This window comes from Tenrec ecaudatus, chromosome 11 (genome assembly GCF_050624435.1).
Source record: "Tenrec ecaudatus isolate mTenEca1 chromosome 11, mTenEca1.hap1, whole genome shotgun sequence".
Taxonomy (NCBI): domain Eukaryota; kingdom Metazoa; phylum Chordata; class Mammalia; order Afrosoricida; family Tenrecidae; genus Tenrec; species Tenrec ecaudatus.
The window spans coordinates 83,593,556-83,600,885 of NC_134540.1; the positions used below are offsets into that span (position 1 = coordinate 83,593,556).

Below are 7,330 nucleotides of genomic sequence, written 5' to 3' on the forward strand. Positions count from 1 at the left end.
AATACTTTAAGGAAATCTTGGAGCCTTGGTCGTGTAGTGGTTACACACTGGGCCACGATCTACAAAGTCGGCAGTTCGAAACGACCAGCCTCTCCTTTGGAGAGAGATGTGTCTCTTACTCCCGTAAAACATTAGTTTCCGAAACCCACAAGGCAGTTCCACCCTGTCCTATGGGGTCACTGAGTCAGAATCAACTCAAGGGCAGTGAAAGAGGTTCGGCAGATTTACCCGATGCAACGCATCTTTTGGTCTTCATTTCTGCTCCTGTGAGCATTGATGGTGGATTCAAGCAAAACAAAATCCTTAACAGCCTCATTCTTTTCTCCAGTTCTCATAGTGTTACCTATTGATCCAGTTGTAAGGATTTTGGTCTTCTTTACGCTAAACTGTAATTCATATTAAAGACTGCAATTTTTAAGTTTTTTTCATTACATAAACTTTATTAGATTGGATCAAAGCATCACAGACAAGTCTAAAGGAACCATCTAGACTGTTGCTGGACACCTCTTAGCAATTACTCATCAGCGACTGAGCTGTTCCTCTTTCAGAAACACAGACACCTTCCCCAAACTTTCAGATATCCTTGTTTTTAGGGGTTGTGGCTTGCTGAATTAAAGTAGCTGAATTGGATACAAGCTCAATGCCATTTCCTTCAAGAATGAGCTCATCTTCCTGGGTTTGAGAAACAGAACAAGCAGCACCTGTCCTCATGGGAACCCTCTGGATGTATTTTTCACCCAAGAAGTTACAGATGTCAACAAGAGGCCCAATAACCACGTTGATGGGGAAGTGGGCACACACAGCCCTCATCTTGTGTCGGAAGCCCAATGTCACGCCCTTGATCATGTTCTGTACATGACCACAGATCGTGAGGCCAGTAGCCAGTTCCTTTCTAGTTCCCCAACGTTTGTCAAGTCGAAGCCTCTGCTTCCCAAGGAAGCTGAGTTCTACGTTGATGTGATTGAAGCCCCTCAACAGGGTTCCTCTGGGACCCTTCAAGATGACTGTGCGTCCCTTCAGGAAAATGTCGACATTCTCTGGAATGTGGACAGTCTGGTTGCTGAGAATGGTCTTCATGCTCACAGTAGATGTAGCAAAGAGAGAGCATATTTTTTTTAAAAAGTCATTTTATTGTGGGCTCTTACAGCTCTTATAACATTCCATACATCAACTGTATCAAGCACATTTATACATGTTGCCATCATCATTTTCTAAACATTTATTTTCTATTCAAGCCCTTGGTATCAGCTCCCCTTTTTTCCTGATCTCTCTACCTCCCACCCTCGTGACCCCATTGGGGTGAGTGGTCCCCAACACTGAACAGGTCCGTAAAGATGGACAGCAGGGTACAGGGGCTCCTCATCCCATGTCAGGACTGAGAGAATGTATTTTCCAATGGGTATATCTAATGGGGCTTACAGATCTTTCATAAGGCATGCACGTCATACAGCTAACATATTACAAAATTGACAGGTGATAATTCATCAGCGGGTAACATAATAAACCCGCAAGAAAGTGAGTCATTGTCTTGACCTAGTTCTAGTGGACCTCAAACCCCTCTAAGCACACCCCAGGGGTAGCTGTCTCTGATCAGTATCAGCAAGAGATGTCAAAACAGAGTTTACTACATTTTACCGTGGGATTTGCTATAGAAACCTGACTGCTTTTATCTACAGATAAGCTTTAGGCATTGTGAAATAGACAGACACAGAAATTATTCCTCTGATAAGGTAGCTCCTCTGTGACAGTTCTTTTATGGGGGGTTATTGGAGGGACTGTGTCCAGTTATGGGAATGTGTATTAAGATTTATTTATAGCTCATAACCATGAGGGTTCCCCCACCAGAGTCGGCTTTGCAGACCCGAGATTATGAGCATGGATGATTTAGTTGCATGACATTTTCAACCAGTCCCTCAGTTTACCACACGAATCCTTGATAAATGATTGTTTTCTTTAAAAAAATCATTTTATTGGGGGGGGGCTCTGATAGCTCTTTTCACAATCCATACATCCATCCATTGTGACAAGCACATTTGTATATATGTTACCATCATAATTTTCAAAACATTTTCTTTTTACTTGAGCCCTTGGTATCAGCTCATTTCAACTCCTCCTCCACACTCCCTCCCTCCTGAACCCTTGATAATTTATAAATTTTTTCTCATGTCTTATGCCGACCACTGGCTCCCTTCATCCACTTTCTGTTGTCCATCCCCAAATTATTATTGTTTTATATATCTTGTATCAACCGCTGTCTCCCTTCACCCATGTTTCTGTTGTTCATCCACCTTGTTGGTAGTGGGGGTTATGTGTTGATTATTGTCATCAGTTCCCCTTCCTCCCCTACTTTCCCCATACCCTCATGGTATCACTTCTCTCATTATTGGTCCTGAGGGGTTATCTGACCTGGATTCTGTGTGTTGTGAGCTCTTATCAATACTAATGTACATGTTCTGGTCTAGCCAGAACTGAAAAGCAGCACTGGGGTCATGATAATGGGGGTAAGGAAGCCTCAAAGAACCAGAAAAATACCGTGTGTTTCATCGATGCTATACTGCGCCCTGGTTGAGTCATCCTTTCCTTGGGACCCTTCTGTGAGGGGATGTCCCATTGTCTACAGATAGGTTTGAGTCTCTGTTCCACACCTCTCGTTCTCAACAATATGTTTTTTTGTTTTGTTTTGTTTTGTTTTGGGTCTTCTGGTGCCGTTACTGGATTCTGCTGACACCTCATGATTGCACAGGCTGGTGTGCTTCTTCCATGTGGGCTTTGTTGCTTCTCTGCTGCTTGTTTAGCTTCAAGCCTTTCAGACCCCAGATGCTATATCTTTTGATAGCTGGGCACCATCAGCTTTCTTCACCACATTTGTTTATGTATCCATTTTGTCTGCAGTAATCATGTCAGGAGGGTGAGCATCACAGAATGCCAGGTTGTTAGAACAGAGTGTTCTCGCCTTGAGGGAGGGCTTGAGTCGAAGCCCAAAGTCTATCCACTTCCTCAATGCATCCATAGCTTTGCTTCCTAGATTTTTCCTGGTTCCTTTTATCTTCCCCACCTTCATGCTCGCCCTTCCTCTGCCCCTTAGTAATTCCTCTCAGCTAGATTGCTGTTGCTCCAACACCACTGGGATCTCAACCTCCTCCTGGCTGTTGCTTTCAATTCCCTAGTTGTTGCCGTCTATGGCATTGTTTGCTCACTGCTCCTTCCCCTGCCTCCACCTCCCCCCAAGACCTTGGACCTGCTTTCCATCCCTATTTTATATAGGTAGGCAAAACAATAACAGAGAAAACAAGAGATTGAATAGAAAGAGGGGTGGGGGGAAGAAGAAAAAATAGCAAAGAACCTCCTCCCTCCCCACAAACATACATAATTCCAGGTCCGTCTGCTGACCTTTATGAATCTCTCCCCACTGGTCTTGGGGGTTCCAGCAACTGCTCTCCTAGCCTTAAGTATGTTTTGGGGCCTCCTCAGGGCTTTGTGACTTTGCTTTGCTCCTGTTGCTAATGTGTTATGTTCCCTTCTTGGTTCGTCCCACTGTGGGGCTAGTCAGACTGGACTTATTCTCTACTGTGTGTCCCCAGTATTGTCCTCTGTTGAGGTATGCTCCAGCTGGGGGAACATCATGTCTTGAACTGGCCCTACGGTCCTCTCTGTGCCTTAGCAGTTCTGGGAAGGGACATCATCCTCAAGGCTTGGTGTGCCAGTATGGGGTCTAGTCCTCGCTCTCTCTTTATCCTTCTTAATTTGATTCTGTATGGGCAGGGTCATGGGCATGGCTCTCTCCCCAACCTGTAAGTTCAGTGTTGTCCTCTGTAGCACATACTTCTGTGTGGGGGTTGGGGAGGGAGGGGGGAGTCAATCTGGCCCTGATGAGGCCAGCCCTGTAGACCTCTCTGTTCATGAATTGTTCCATGTGGTTACGTTGCCCTCAAGGTTTGGTGTGCCTGCATTCACATTCCCATTTTTGTGTAGACATAAACCATACTTTCCCCCAGGGTGGATTAGTGACCTACTCCCCAAGTGCCATTGTTACCGCCCCCCCTTTCCTTCCTCCCCAACTTTCCCCGTTTTTCTGTTGCAATGACATGTACATCCTTGGGTTTGGTCTTTCCTCTCTGATTGCCTGGATCTCAACCAGTACAGTGTGAGACAAGTGGCTTTTCTTCTATACCTACTCTGCTGATGATACTTATCTCAGTGGACTCATGTTGTGCTTGTCCTTTTATGAACGGCTAACTTTGTTGAGCATAATTCCCTTCATCTCTTCCCATGAGATGATATGCTTCATATGCTCATAAGTGCTTTTTAGTAATGTGTAGTACTCCATTGTGTCTATGTGCCAGAGTTTTCTAATCCATTTGTCTATTGCTAGAAATTTAGGTTGCTTCCAATGCATTCTGATTGTGAATTGTGCTGCAATAAACATTGGAGCCCAGATGACTGGTCATGGTCTATTTCTTACCCCTTCTGGGTACATGCCCAGTAGGGGGATTGCTGGGTCATAAGGTAACACAATTTCCATTCTCTTTAAATATCTCCAGATGGCTTTCCACAGAAGATGTACTTATCTGCACAACCACCAGCAGTGGAGGAGAGTTCCTATCTCACCACATCCCCTCCAACATTTGTTGTTCTCTGATTTCCTGATTTGAGCTCTCCTCAAGGGTGTTAGGTGGTATGTCATAGTTGTTTTAATTTGTTTTTCTTTGATGGCTAATTATCGGGAGCCATTTTCTCATACATTTATTGGTCATTCAGGTCTCCTCCCTAGTGAACTTTTGTTCTTTTGCCCACTTCCTCGGGGTGTAAATGGTTTTCTTCTTTTTTGCAGGCTAGGAGGGTACTGTATAATTTAGTATTAAGCCCTTTGTTGTGTCATGGCTAAAAATCTTCTCCCAGTCTGTGGATTCTCTTGTTACTCTCTTGGTGAAGTCTTTCAGCGCACACAGGTGTTTTATCCTTAGTGTATCCCATTTGTTGATTTGTTTCACCTGTGTGTGTACCTGTCTCTATTACAGTTAGCCTCTGTATTCCCTGTGCCAAGATTCTTAGGTTTGTCCTGATTCCTTCTTTGATGGTCCTGATAGTTTGGGGTGTTACTTCTAGGTCTGTGATCCACCTGTGTTTGTTCTTGTGCATGGGACTAATGGTCTTGTTTCATTTTTCTGCAGGTGGATATCCATTGTTTTCAGCACCACTTGTTAAAGATGGCATCTACCTCCGACTTAATGCTTCTTGGGCCTGTGTTGAAAGATCAGTTGTCTATATGCTGATGGTTTTATTTCTGGGTTTTGTTTGTTTGTTTTTCCACTGGTCTGAGAAGGTTCTGTAGTTTTCCTTGCGTAAGTTTTTTTTTTTTTTTGGTTGCTGTTACATATATCCTTAGATATTTCCATTTGTCTTGGCTGTTGGAAAGGTTCTGCCTTCTTGATCTCCCCTTCCATGGTCTTGTTCAATGTATATAGCAAACCAATAGATTTCTGTTTGTTGGTCTTATATCCTGCGACTCTTCCGTTGTGGAGTTTTGGGGGTTTTCAATGTATAGAATGTATAGAATCTGTTTCACCTCTTTCTCTCCAAGATGGATAAATTTACTATCTTTCTGCTGACTTATGTTGTTAGTTTGGACCTCCAATATATGTTGAATAGAAGTGGGGACATGGGGCATCCTTGTCTGGTCTCCTTTTTAAATGGGATTGTTTTCCTCCATTGACTATGATGTTTGTTGTTGCCTTTTTGTAAATAGCTTGTCTTAACTTGAGGAACTTCCCTTTCATTTCTATCGTCTTGAGTGTCTTAATTAGGAATGGGTGTTGGATGTTGTCAAATGCTTTTTCTGCATCTATTGATATTATCATGTGATACTTATCCCTTTTCTTATCAATATGGTGAATAATCTTGATGGATTTTCGGATGTTAAACCATCCCTGCATTCCTGGAATAAATCCCACCTGATCACGATGGATATGTTTTATGTATTTTGTATTCTGTTGGTCAATATTTTGTTCAGGATTTCTGCATCTATGTTCATTAGAGATATTGGTCTGTAATTCCCTATTACTGTGAGATCCTTGCCCTGTTTGGGTATGAAAGTTATACTCACTTTGTAGTTTCGGAGTGTACCATCTTTTTCTGTGCTCTGAAATAATCGGTGTCAGCTCTTCCCTGAATGCGTGGTAGAATTCTCCTGTGAAGCCTTCTGGTCTGGGAGCTTTTCCCATCGGTAGTTTCTTGATAATCATATGCTTCTTCTTCTGCTATGGGTTTATTGAGGTTCATGACCTCTATCTGGGATAATCTAAGGAAGAATTGTTTTTCTAAGTATTTGTCCATGTCTTCCATGTGGTTGAATTCATTAGAATGCACACTTTTGAAGTACTTTGTGATTATCTTTTTAATCTCATTGGGCTCTGTTGTGATTTTCCTGGTTTCATCCCTCATCCTGGCTATTGATGTTTGCTCCTTCCTTTCTTTGTTTAGGTTTGCCAGCGGTCTGTTGACTCTGTTTGGCCAGTACCAATTCGTGTCTCAGAAGATTGTTATCCATCTACCAGTTGTTTGCCCTTGCTCTTCTGGGTGTCCTTTTGTCGATCACCAGCTTTAAGTCATGCTGCTCTGAGAGGGATGTCTGAGTGATTTCTATGTGTTTGAATTTATTCAGGCCCTACTTGCGTCCCAGGATGTGGTCTATTTTTAAAAGTGAGTCATGTGCAGTTGAAAAGAATGAATTTTTTTTTTTTTGCATTTGGATGGAGAGCTCCATAAATGTCTGTCAGGTCCAGTCGCCTAATTGTTGTGTTTAGCTCTGTAGCCTCCTTGCTGAGCTTCTTTCCCAGTGATCTATCTATCTCTGATAGCAATGTATTAAAGTCACCTACTATGATTGCTGTCTGTGATTTCTTTTTCATATTTTCAATAGACAAATTTTGTGGGCCTCTCATTAGGTCTGTATATATTTATTATGCTTACTGGACCCTGGCTTAGTGATCCTTTGAGCATTCTATAGTGCTCATCCTTTTCTCTTGTTATGGATTTCACCTTGAGGCCAATTTTGTTGGAATTAGAATTGCAACCCCTGCTTTTTTTTTCTTAATCATTTTATTGAAGGCTTGTACAACTCTTATCAGAACCCATCTATCCATCGTGTCAAGCACATGTGTACATTTGTTGCCATCAGCATTTTCAAAAATATTTTCATTCTACTTGAGCCCTTGGTATCACCTTCTCATTTTTTCCCCTCTCTCCCCTTCCCTACCTCCCAAACCTTTGATAATTTATAAATTATTATTTTTTCATGTCTTACACTGACTGATGTCTCCCTTCACCCACT

At 42.5% G+C, this 7,330-nt stretch overlaps 1 pseudogene; it reads right to left on the minus strand.

The window, feature by feature from the left end:
- Positions 1-573: 573 nt before the first annotated feature.
- On the minus strand, positions 574-1,077 carry LOC142460798 (large ribosomal subunit protein uL6 pseudogene; annotated as a pseudogene).
- Positions 1,078-7,330: the final 6,253 nt, after the last annotated feature.